This window comes from Vanessa tameamea, chromosome 15, assembly GCF_037043105.1.
Source record: "Vanessa tameamea isolate UH-Manoa-2023 chromosome 15, ilVanTame1 primary haplotype, whole genome shotgun sequence".
Taxonomy (NCBI): Eukaryota; Metazoa; Arthropoda; class Insecta; order Lepidoptera; family Nymphalidae; genus Vanessa; species Vanessa tameamea.
Genome location: NC_087323.1, coordinates 8411943 through 8425945, shown reverse-complemented (window position 1 = coordinate 8425945; position 14003 = coordinate 8411943). Strand labels below are relative to the sequence as shown.

The 14003-nt window shown below is 30.8% G+C and overlaps 1 non-coding gene across 1 annotated transcript; it reads left to right on the top strand.

Moving 5' to 3' along the window:
* The first annotated feature begins 6949 nt into the window (after positions 1 to 6949).
* Positions 6950 to 7022, top strand: Trnar-acg (transfer RNA arginine (anticodon ACG)). Its single transcript has one exon. It is a non-coding gene; the product is annotated as a tRNA-Arg (tRNA).
* Positions 7023 to 14003: the final 6981 nt, after the last annotated feature.

Sequence of the window (14003 nt, the reverse complement as noted above, 5' to 3'; positions counted from 1 at the left end):
TGTAATGGAAAATGTTTCGGAATAAAATGAAAGAATAAATATAAATATTGTTATTTTTATTTGGTCGTTATAACTTGCTATAGTTACATAAATAATAATAAAGGAATGGCCCCAGTCTCAAATAAGTATACATACATAAGTATCACGCTATAGTATAGCATGTGATAGATATAACATAGATATTATATATTATAATTATTTATTATATTGTTTTTTCTTGAACAGCGATTGAAAATTTTGTTGATTTTTAAACTCTGTAAATCGATGACAAGCTGTACATTAGTAAATTAAGAATCTTTTTCATATGCAATCAGAAACAAATACCAATTATTTTATCCATTTATCTATTATACATATAATATAAAACATGGATAAATGTGTAATATATATATATATATTGTATTTGTACAGGAAAATACATCCAAATAAAAATTGGGACTCGCCTACTTCGTATCTATATGTAACAAATACCACGAATCACAGCGTCGCAACCACTAAAATGCGTAAAGTGTTGCCATAGAGTGCTCGTAATATGTGAAAAAGGTGAAAAACATTTTCCCGCTCATTTAATCTTGAAAAGTGTCAGATAATTCACAACGCCACTTACCTGAGTATGAAAAACGACGGAAAACTCACGCCGCTATTATGAAAAATGTGAATCTAATATAAGTAACTTCTAGAAGATCAAGCATTGCTGTATATACATTATATTTATGAAACTTTGGAAAACTGTATCTATGTGCTTAGTCGTATGTACATTGATTAATTTTTTTGATAAAACGTTTGAGTCGATCTATTGCAAAATTTAAGATTTATTGTGAGAGATTAAGATTCGGAAGCTATATTAGCCAACATAAATATTGTTGAAATAAAAAGTATTTAGAAGAACTTTTATTATATCACTTGAAATACACATATAATTTATTTTATCGTTACGAGAACTTATCCTTTCTTTATCGTGTTAAAATATTACTAAATAATTTTAATTATTCAATACGTAACTCGCAAATGTAAACAGAGAACACGAAATTATATGCTGCATTTTTCTATACAGGAAAAGTTTCCGAGCTAAGAGTGTATCGTACAAAATTGATGAGAGAACGAAACCGCGTCGCGGCCCGAAGGTGCTTTTAGCCCATAATTGGCCGGCTTTTAAGACTACCGAGTTCGTTTGACGTCGCATCGGGTACTGGTGGATGGGAAAGTGGAGGTTTTATGAGGAAGTCATATTTCAGGAAAGTATAAAAGGACAAAGGGTAGAGTTGAGTTAGTTCATCGATTGATATACTAAAATACTTTGAATAAATGTTGAGACATTCAATATTCAGAAAAGATTGAATATGGTATACGAATACTTTTATGATATATCTTTATATTTCTAAAGATGCATATTGTTCATAAGTTTTTTTTTTCAATACAAATTACTCCTTAACATTGATTTTTTTTTAAATGTTACACCGTTAAATAGTTTTTTCACTTTTGAATACGTAATTTAATCAAAGAGTTTTTGCCATAATAGTACCACTCAATTTGATTTGAAAATCCAGGACCAAACATTGGATTATTATCGAAGATTTAAGTGCTCGTATTACATACAGACTAATTCATTCATTTGATATTTAAACTAACTTTGATATTTATATTATACTTTTTTTTTTAATTCGCGTTTGTGCAATTTTTTATTTTATTTATATATACAGTTATACAACAGAAACTGTAATATCGAATTTGGTTTTTGAAAACTTAATCAATTGTAATACGCTTAATATTGATTTAAACTCTATAACTTTTTTTTATGATATTGGTAGGCGGACGAGCAAATAGGTCACCTGATGGTAAGTGGTCACTACCGCCCATAGACAATGGTGGTATAAGAAATATTAACATCATTACATCACCAATGCGCCACCGACCTAGGAAACTAAGATGTTATGTCCCTTGTGCCTGTGTGTGCCTGACTCACTCACCCATCAAACCGGAACACAACAATACTGAGTACTGCCGTTTGGCGGTAGAATATCTGATGAATGGATGGTACCTACCCAGACGGGCTTGCACAAAGCCCTACCACCAAGTAAATATGTAATAACATAATTTGTTCTTAAATTACGACCAGAAACATTCACGAAAAATACATAAGTTCCTATAACTTTAAAAAAAATCGTATGTAATCTGTCACCACGTGTCACCAATAAAAAAGTAAACCGTTCTAATTTCAAATAAAAGGAAGGCGGGGACCGACGCGTGCACATAATTAGGCGGTAATTTTGACAGCGGGCTAGGTATAAATTTTCTTGTCAAAATATTTTTGCAAACAATCGACTTTTATATTCAGCAACTACGAGGGCCACACCCATTTTTAAATAACAAAACAAAACCACAATTAGCATAATAGTTACTTGCAACTGTGTTATGACTACAACAATGAACTATGTCGAATAATGAAATCTGCGTTAAAGCGATCGACAGTGTTTTAAGAGAAAAATATAAGCTATTTTAGTCATCATGCAAATAATTAATTGCGTTTCTCAATTAACCTGCCTAATAAACTGGGGACCTAACATAAATATTTAATGGTAGAAAATGGGCGGAAAGGGAAGAATTATAAAATTACCTCTCAAACGTTTCGCGGCAACGGGAAAGGGTAAGCTTTTAGGAGATTTGCACGTGATTTGCTATTTTACGTGGATTTTCTAGTACGGTCCCGCATTGCGAGGATTTTTTTCCATAAATTAACAATAAAAACTTAACAGCATATTAATATCTCATTGCAATGACTATTGACCATTTCACCTGTCTACCTACAAATATTCTACCTTTTATAAATTTTGATATTTACATTTTAAAACAATCAACAAATGGTTTTCGTTTTATCAAAAATCAAAATATACTTTATTCGAGTAGGCTTTTACAAGCACATTTAAATCGTTATTTAACAGAACTATGTTAAGTAAAGCTACCACCCGTTCGGAATATGAGTTCTACCAAGAATTTTCCAACATTTAATATACAATTATATATATAATATATCCCGTCCGCAAGTTGACAAGTATTAGCTCCATGCTTTTTTATCATCTATATAATCTTGTGTTGAATAATATAGTTTATTTTTTAATGTTTTTTTAACAAATGATTTGAATTTATAAATCGGCAAAGTTAAAAATATCTGCGAAATTTTATATCCTCAATATCAAAGATCTTCCATTCAGTTTAGTTTTTATTTCATCGGATTCAATAATAGTCTTAATCGGTGATCAAAAAATCAAATTTATTTTCGTATATTCAGCATTACAAAAACAATATATATATTATAGAATACTTATAATAGGTAATAGTATATAGTTTAGTATTTTCAGTTAATAAGCAGAATAACTAAAAAAACAATTAAATAACCGAAAAGAAACAGCAACAATGAAAGCAAAAACATAAGTTATTAAAAAAAAATAATCTCAAAATTAATAAATAAAAATAGCTAAGGATAAATATTTATACATAAACTTATATTTAAAAAATACAGAATGTGCATAATCCCAAGAAGCTGTTATATTCGGGTTCGGATAAACGGCTCGTCCGCCCCGTAGCAGCTATTAAAAACTTATTAAACATCATCTCGAGCAATTACCCCCCTCCACGCACCCCTTTCTAGTCAGGGAAACTTGCTGGGATATCATTGGACCATCATACTGCGAGGAATTTTGAAAATTAATCTTCAACAATTTTGCTTCAAAGCCGATCCGTGTACATTTTTCCTTACCTTTTTTATCTGTACATTTTGAGAGTTTATTAAAAAATAATAATCTATATTTACATAAACGATTCAGTTGAATATCGAATATTTATTTATTTAATAATTAAAATAATGGATTAATTACAAAACCAATAAGGTTTTTATTGATGTGTCCTTAATGTACAAGAATAGAAAATAAAGAGCGAATAATAGATGTCAAAGTAAAATAAAATAATATCACCTAAAGAGAAATTATATTATATAACATACTAGAAATTATACAGACGTAGATATATACAGAGCTGAGCTCGGAACTCGGATGCGGCCATCCACAGGAAACAGTCATGTCCAAGCTACGAACGTTTTCCTTTCCTATAAGATTGCTACATTTATACTAGCTTATGGAAATATTTAATTTTAGTTCATGAATTGAGTTTTTTATTTCTCACTTATTCAATATAGAAGCATTACAATTATTTATTGATTATCAAATTAAACGCTAACGGTTCGTAATCATTTATTTAATTTTTAATTGTAATTTTATAAATAATTTAGAATTGTTGCACCGAAAAGAAAAAAAAAGTATATTTGTCAAATATTTCCAATTAAATCGATCATGGCATGGCATACAAATCAATTAATACCAAATCCACCCTTTCTAGTTCTTTACATTTTCTACATTCTAAATGTCTGATATAATATCCTCTACATTTTAACGGAACTTATAGACATATTATGAGTACGACTTTAATATATATATTATAAAACTATTATTATCATGGGTGCTAAAAAATAAATAAAAACAGAAATACAAAATAATAATTACGTATCTATATTTATACTTTATCATGAGGTAAAATTTGTTTTTTATATATAGGGTAATGATCCAATTCCAAAAATGTTTTCAGTATTGGATAGCTGCTTTATTCTTGAGTGCTATTTATATCCTAAAATTTTCACAAACACAATGAATTATTATAAAAATTAGCGTTCGGTCAGTGGTCAAAATTCGATCATAATCAGTATTAAAATTTTGAGCAAAAAGTATGTATTAATTTTTTCAAAAATTGTATTGTTCAAATCAAATCAAAATATACTTTATTCAGGTAGGCTTTTACAAGTACTTTTGAATTGTCATTTAACAAACTGTATTAAGGGAAACTACCACCGGTTTGGAATGTAGATTCTACCGAGAATAACCGGCAAGAAACACAGTAGTTACTCTTTTTCAACATCTAAAAATACAGTCATGTTAGTTAAATACAATACATATATATGTACGTTATATATCCTGCCTGGAAGTCAACAAGCATTAACTCCACGCTTTTTTATCATCTATATAATCTTGTATCGAATAATATGCCTTCTTTGCCAATGTATTTTTTACAAATGATTTGAATTTATGAAACAGTTAAAAATGTCTGTCTTAACATTAAAGCTCGGCAATAGCTACCAAACATACAAACAAAAAGAAGATGGTAAGAAACTGTTTTATTTTTGCCTTTTTATTATAACAATGTTAGAAGAAGGCAGCATTATATTCATCTCAATTTTAAGTTATAATTTATCAGGTATCAAAATTCGAATGTTATCTGACACGTGGCTGAAATAACAGATGAAAGACGTATAATTTTCGACCTCTTTGCTGTACCAATATAATATACTTCATAAATAGAACTAACGTAAGGGGTGGCAAGAGGCGGTACCGACACATGTCCCAACAAATGTCACCAATTGTTACTGATTTTCTATCACAAAATTCGAACTATCTGTAAAATTTTACAAAGCTAAGGAGTTTGGTTATTTGTTTAAATGCGATAATATCAATATTAGCCTTTAGAATGTCTAGAGAAATATATTTTTTGCGTTAAATATCAATTTTATTGAGAAAGATTGTGCGGCGGCGAAGTTGTAACTTTTATTACGGGTAAAACCTTCTTAAGAAGCTAAATTCTACCAAATATTGCGAACTTTTTTTTTATATTTATAGTTTTTCTTTGAACATTTAATGGTTAATCGTAGTAATGGATTCGGGAAAACTTAACTATTCAAGCAGTACTTACATTCATTTCCAGTATACTATTAATGTTTACTCCTCTTCTCATCATATATCTTTCATATTAATAATTTAATTATATACGTGTATTCTTATTTTTAACCGAATTAAATTTATGTTAATGGAAATAACTGCTAAATATTGCTTGAAGTGTTATGCATTTTGAATACTAATAAATCTGTAAAAAATACTATAAATCAATAATATTAAATAGGAATATTCGAAGCAAAGCTTGGGTGCTATAATATGAAAGGACAATATTAACCTATTTCAAAAGAAAACGGTTATAGATTCGACCATTATTTGTGTTTGTACCTTGATAACTTTGAAAAATGTAAACCGAGTTTAATAAACATTTTTCTTATCCAATATAGACTGATGGTTCAATAAATTAAAATATATATCCTCAAGAACCCAAACTAAGGTAAGGTAAGACTAATAATTGAGATACAATAATATTATTAAACTTTATTCGTAAGAGAGAGAGATTGAACGTAGCAATGATTACAAAATAGTCTTTTTCATCTCTATTCCAATCAGTCAGGTATGAAAGTAGAGTCGAAAAGTGACTGTACTGAGTAATTATTTAACAGTAACTCACTTGGACAAATTTAATTTCATTATTTTCTTAGTCAATTGACAGCCAAAAAAGATATAAAATATAATATATATATTTTAGTCCATTTGATATTAAGATCAATAATGGAGTTAGTAGCGTCATACAGACATATTTACTTCATATGTATATATGTACTATCAAGGGTCGTCGTTTTGCGTTTCTGTGTAATGCTATGAGAAGGGCGAGGGAGCCACTGTCTCAGAGCCATAGGACAACAAAGGTTTCAGTATTAACAAGGCGTAATCAATGCAGAGGGCTTCGAATCTTAAATTTCACATATTCATAGGATCTCATAGTTTTCAAATTAAGCTCATCTAGAAGACTGGCCTATAAATACGATTACCAAAAAACCTTGTGCATGTCTAGTCAAAATCTCACCGTCGCAAGTCGCTACTAATTGGCTAGCTTATTGAATGCTTTGCCACGGTCTATGGACTCATTGAATTGAGCTGTATTCTATTCTTAGTAAGTATGTATTATTTTTATTATTTGTACATTGAGATAATAATTTGTAATATGGATGCTTTTTTGTTACAAATATATATATGGCCCTGTGGCGCAACGGATAACGCGTCTGACTACGGATCAGAAGATTCCAGGTTCGAATCCTGGCAGGGTCGATGTCTTATATTTTACAAAAATGCTGTTTGGTTTATAAAGCTCAATTAATGGCTTTCCTACTGTGAGAATAGTAATTGTGTCATAATGAAGTGGATTTTTTTGTTATTTTGCGAATCACAAAATAAAATCGATTTATATATACATTTCACACTACCATAGGTGAATTTACATATAAAAAAGTCTATTTAGAATATCTGAAATATTATATATACATTTTTATGATGATAATAATATATAGAAAGAGCTTTATAAATATTTGAAATGTTTGCAGGATACAGTCAAAATCATATATTATATGTATATTTTCTAAAGCTGTGCGACGTGCGTCCATCCGAAAGTTAGGGAAAACGTGAGACGAGGCATTTAACCTAATGTGATTCATATAAAATCAATATAAAGTAAATTAATATCAATCACACTGATACTTGAAACGAAAATTTTATTTAATAAATTGACATATCGTGAACCTATTTTTGGCTAGTTTATAAGGCCTCATATCCAGAGGTCTTCTTGGCTCAAACACCGGGTCAAATCTATAAAAAGTTATAGGGTTTCCTGTTGAAAACTTCCGCCGAAGCCGAATTCTGGAGTTTAACAATGCTCACATTCTTAGCCTCGCAGAGCACATAAAGCTCTTGGTCGAAGGTCTTGATATTTTTTTTATATGTAACTCATACGAAATAGCTCTCTGATAACTCTTATGATAAGAAATATCTGATGATTAAAAATTAATAAATGATCAACAAACTTCAATTCATAATAATTACTGTTGTTGTCAAACTAACTTAACGATATAATTACTACTTAAGGTAAAAAATAATTAAATAAAAAAACTTAAACAACATTAAAAACCTTTATACAAAACGATGCACATATGGAACTTCTCTTAAACTCCGAAACTTTGATTCCAAAGAGCGGAGAGTTAATTAAAACTACTCGTGTAGTTCTGAGACATATCTCTTATATATTCGCGGAAAATTTTCCTCTACGTTATAAGAATCATGTATTTTCAGCATGAATAACTCTTCCACTGATAATTTGCTAAGTACGAGTACGTATTAAGCATAAGAGTGTATAATGTTTTCAAAGCGCTTTTAAAATCTTATTTAAAACAACACTTAAAATTCATATTAAAATAAATATTCTATGTCTTATGTATGTATGTAAAATTTATACTAATAAATTAAATAATAATAATAAAAGCTTAAAGAGTAACTTAAAAAAAATTGTCATTTTTTCTGCTTTTAATGCCTTCAATTACATATTTACTTTATCCACACATGCCAAAGATATCAGACCAAAATAAAGAACAAGTAATTTTCAACTGATATTTATAAAATATATTGTGATATTCCAAGTCCAGAGTCGTATGAAAGAAATCTCTAGTAGAGCTCATTCTTCCATACAATAAATCTAATGAATCATATGATTTTGATCAACCAAATTATTGTATATATTTTATCGAACGAAATATATATCAATTTTATTGTTCCTCTGGGTTCCTCCGTTCTCGGTTCAACACTTTTACTAATTTACTTTAACGACCTATGAACTTAGATATTGAACAGGAAAAAAATATTTTTACACAAATAATAATAATGATGAAATGAAATAATGATACTAGTATCTGGTTGTATATCGGTGCAATAACATACTTAAATCGTGAATTTAGGTTACTGCAAGTAGTGGAATGGCTAAATACTAATATCTTTATTATATTATTAAATACAACAAGCTACAAATGCTTCTCATTTGTAAAACTGAACCAAATCTAAGGATGAAATAATATGGAATCCGGATTCATAGTAGCGGTGATTATGACAATTGAAAAAAAAATTACACGGTCCGCTTACTAAACTTACACGTTTTAAATCCAGCGTAAGTATAAATGTGTATAAAATTTTTTTTATAAAATTCAGAATAAAAATATATCATACATTTTGATGAAGACCCGTTCAGTATAAATCTACCGATTTTATTTAAAATTATTACTAAAGCTATTCTAAATTTAAACAATCACTCCAAAGAAGTTTTTATAACATAGAGATTTCTAAAATCCACGTAAATTAATTGTCATGCACAAAATTGTTTTATTCTAAAATCAGTTTCAAATAACATGAAACTTATCAGCGATCGCATCGCGGTATAGCGATATTTAAATCATGACATTTGTTTCGATGATATGATACTGCAAATGATATTCATAACCAATGATAGTATTGTTAAGTAAAAAGGGTTGATAATATAATCAAAGGATATGGGGAATACTTTGTAGTCTCGTTTTCAATTTTAAAATGTAACAAGTGAGCCTGTGTTCTTCTTATGTCTAAGTATTATAAAAATAAAAATAATAAAATTAAACCAGCGATATACCTATATCACAAACCAAAAAATATATATATTTTATTTTATTTAAGACCAGCTGTGCACGTGGCTTCGCACGCGTTTGAATTTCACAAAAAAGTTATCGTTCAGTTCGTAGATTTTACTTAAACTTGTATTTCTTGTATTACTTGTAATTCTGTATTATGCAGTTTTAGGGATATTAAGTCGTTGGTAGGAGGCACCCGACGTGACGGCGGAATGGTGGCAAGCGCGACAGTATTTGGACTGCAGCATGACTTCATTATTACTTTATATATAGTTCTAAAATAAAATTAACCTAAGTTACTCCTTATTGCATTAGCTATCTACCAGTGAAAGTTTCGCCAAAATCGGTCCAGCCGTTCGAGATATTACCGGAACAAACAGACAGACCAAAATTGTAAAAAACGTTATTTTTTATATGTACCGTGTATACATTTAGTAAAAAGCGGTTATTTCAATACTACAAACAGACACTCCAATTTTATTATATGTATGTAGATATAGATAGACTGACAGGCAAATTGGGCAAACTGGTAAGCGGTCATCACCACCACAAATAAGAAATAATTATCAATAACTATTCAATTAATCAACACATTAAAATCGATCTTTCAGAATCAGAGAAAGTTACTCTTAACTAATTTAAAAGCATGTTTGTTCGATGTTGGATTTGTTCAGATATTGATAAAGGATTTAATAGATTACTGTCACATCCTTTATCCGAATCTGCTAGGATGCTCCTGGAATTTTATTTAATGGCTATTAATATTAAATGATATTTAAACAAAAGGCAGAAGGGACAATGAGACTGACGTACCTGTGTACGACAAAAGTCACAAATTAAATAAGAGAAAACAAAAAAAAAACGATCTTAATTATTCTACAACAATCTATCGCGCTACAGTATTCGACGTATAGGGTACATTTAAGGTAGTGTTTAAGAAATACATAATAAGGCCAATGGGTAAGGAGTAGGAGAAGAAGAACTAATCTTTTTATGAGAAAAATAGTTTCGTGAAATTTCAATATTATAATGTACGGATCATTGATGATAATGATGTAGTCCAGTCCGACTTCAACCACGGCGGCTAATCTCACGACAGACCAGGCAAGTAGGACATATAGTGCAAAAGTGTGTGCGCAAATATGCACTCTTTATTCATTCACCATCATCATCATTCACTCTGATCCCAATGTAAGTAGCTAATGCACTTGTGTTATGGAAAACAGAAGTAACGACGGTACCACAAACACCCAGAAACAAGACAACTAAGAAAACTAATGAACTTTTTCTACATGGACTCGGCCGGGAATCGAACCCGGGACCTCGGAGTGGCGTACCCATGAAAACTGGTGTACACACTACTCGACCACAGAGGTCGTCAATCCTGTCATAATCCGATGGGATGGCTTTATGTTCTTTCTGAGGTACGGGAGTGTGCACTCTTTCAAGTTCCAAACTCAAGCTGTTACTGTGCATATTTCGTTAGAAAATCCAAGAATTTTTTTATCAATTCGACCTGGTGTTCGGGCCCAAGACTACGAGATCTGCGGCATTATATCTAGCCATTAGACCAACGAGGCAATAGAGAGCGGTAAATATGGATATATAGTAATTGCAAATTCTTCATTATTATGTCATTACAATAGTCCTATCGTTTTACGGGTATCCGCCACCTCTGGAACTAAAAGTGTTTATGACAAAAGAAGCGTTAGTTCTTTGCAATAAGTACATTTGAAAGTTTTTCTTCTAATTCTTTATTACGAGTAACGAGCCAAAATACATACATTTTGACTTTTTATCTTAATACTAAGTTTAAAGTGTATACTATTGTACATAGTTAAAAAATTGTTATATATTTAGATACCTAAAGTATTTTGAACAAATGGATATTTTTATAGGTATAAAACCTTTTAAAATCTTTTATAATAATTAGTAACAAAAGTGAAGGTGTTATGATTAATACATTATTCTGGACCTAAAATCACAACTAGTTAAAAGTTAAATGTATACAAACTTGGCTTAAAACCGTACAGCAGATATTGAAAAGGATATAAATATAATGGGGAAACGATGATGGCCCAGTGGTTAGAACGCGTGCATCTTAACCGATGATTTCTAGTTCAAACCCAGGCAGGCACCACTGAAAACATCGTGAGGAAACCTGCATGTGTCTAATTTCAACGAAATTCTGCCACATGTGTATTCCACCAACCCGCATTGGACCAGAGTGGTGGAATATGCTCCATACCTTCTCCTCAACGGGAGAGGAGGCCTTAGCCCAGCAGTGGGAAAATTTACAGCCTGATTATGTATGTTATGTTTATGGGGAAACGATAAGATGATCCAGTATAGCAACCTTCTCGCGTTCGTCGCTGTCATCAGATATCTTTAAATGTAAATTCCTCAGAAATAATTGCGTAGACGTCATCTCTGATAACGATTTATTAATTTAGAAACGCAGCGAGTTCCTGTACCTATTTTCGAATGAATCTGTTTTTCTTACATCCGTTTCCATGGCAAATTCCGTCACAATATTAACAGCAAAATGCCAATAACAATCAAATCGAGTACAGATCACCCTTAACTTTACTTAAAGACAAAACAATGCTTGACGCTTCTTCAACCAGCAGCAACTAATAACGACCAGTCGATACAATGCCACCTCGACGACATATGATAAATGGCTACAAAGATACAAAACGAAATCGATCGAAATTATTGTCGATTTTATTTAAATTGATAACTTATGATAAATTTGTGAGACATTTGACTGAAAAATTAACACACACCACACCTTCCATAGAAGACTTAATATTGTGCGTGCTAAATTATGCACGTATGCAACAATGTGCATGGTAACAGTATCGTCTTAAGTTAGTACTTAACTTTCGCACTATCACTTGGATGCTAATAGTTTAGTACCCAAAATATAAACTATTATATTATATTAATTCTGTACAGGAAACTTTAAAAAAGCATGTTGACGATTTAAAAGACCCAGCTTAGAAAAAACTATATTTTAATTTATTGATCATTTAATTGGAATTGGAATAACTTGCATTTGCGACTGATGTTGCTTGTTATTACGAAATTTATTTAAACCGTTCGTACATATCCCCATTCTTAGTTACAGAACTTTGTACACAATTAAAATTCAAAGTATTCCCTACTTTGTCTAAAACCTATCCAAAATGGATCTTTGCCTCCCCAAAGCAAAAAACAGATTGTACAATTGATTTTTTTCTTAAATATAGACGATCTATAAAAAAGGAATTTTAGTAAACATACATTTTTTATGATTTATGAATGATTTTATTTATTGAAATATTAGATGCAAATGCAATTCTTATTTTAGTTGGTAAAAAACCAATTAGGACAGGATATTGAGATGATTTGTAAATTTTTTAAGAATTTTTGGTAAGAATATCATGGTTGAGATATTCTTAGCCTAAATCAATGCACCTGTTGCATAAAACCGTAATTTAAAAAAAAACTTATAATTATTTTATTATAAAAACAAAAATTAACAATACTGTATGTAAGTAAGATTACAAAATCATTTAATAATTTGTATTTATAGATGAGCTCAACAAAAAAATATAGTATAGAGAACTATTAATTATTATAAATTACAGACTAGATAGTCTACTCCTAGACTAATATTTCCCAAATATCCTTCAAATCTTAATGCCATACTTTATTGGGAAATTAAATTAAATTTAAATTCGACGGGTCATGTAAGCATATTATATGACGGAAAATATTTATGTCAGACTTGATATAAATATTTTAGTTTACAACCAGAGTTGTATCAATTATATTTACGAACATTCGTTCTAATTATGCTTTATTAATATTTTTTATATATCTATCTAATACAATCCAGAGCAATGACATTTGAATATGATGGCTGTTAATATTTAATTGAAGAAGTCAATTTAATTAAATTTAAAAGATTATAAGCTAAAAATCACAATAAGTTACTTGACCGACCTTCACTTAGTCGTGAAGAAAAAAAGAAAAACGCAAATATTTTTTTTTATATATTTTTATTTTGATCGAGTAAAACAAACATCCGCCTTTTTCTTACACAATTAACCACTACTGAGCTTCAACATAACTTCAAGCCATAATTGAATTGCACCACAAAAGCAAAACACGATAAAAAAAAAAACAAAAAGTCACATCTCTATTTCAGCACATTTTACCTCAAGAAGTTCATACGTGATTTTGTGTTTTGTAGAACAAAACGTGGTACAATGCATAAACTTTCAACGCAAGATCTACGAGAAGGCATGGAGACAATAAAACAAAGAGAAACGTATCTGGCCTGGAGCGGTGCGACGAACTCCGTGCGGGGCGCGCATCCGCCAATCAGCGTCGCGAACGGCTCGTCCGGGACCGCCCGCCGCCGCCCCCGAAATTTCAACGAGCAACGCGCTGGGGATGAATGAGACGCAGCATCCCTATAAAGATTTTACATCGATTACGGGGGTATGGGAAAGAGCCGTTTCGCTCTAGCCTGAGGGCGGCGACGTGAGGTCCTCTCGCGCAGTCGCGAACAATTAGCGCGCGGGGCGGCGTGTCGGCGGCACACCACGTCACTATA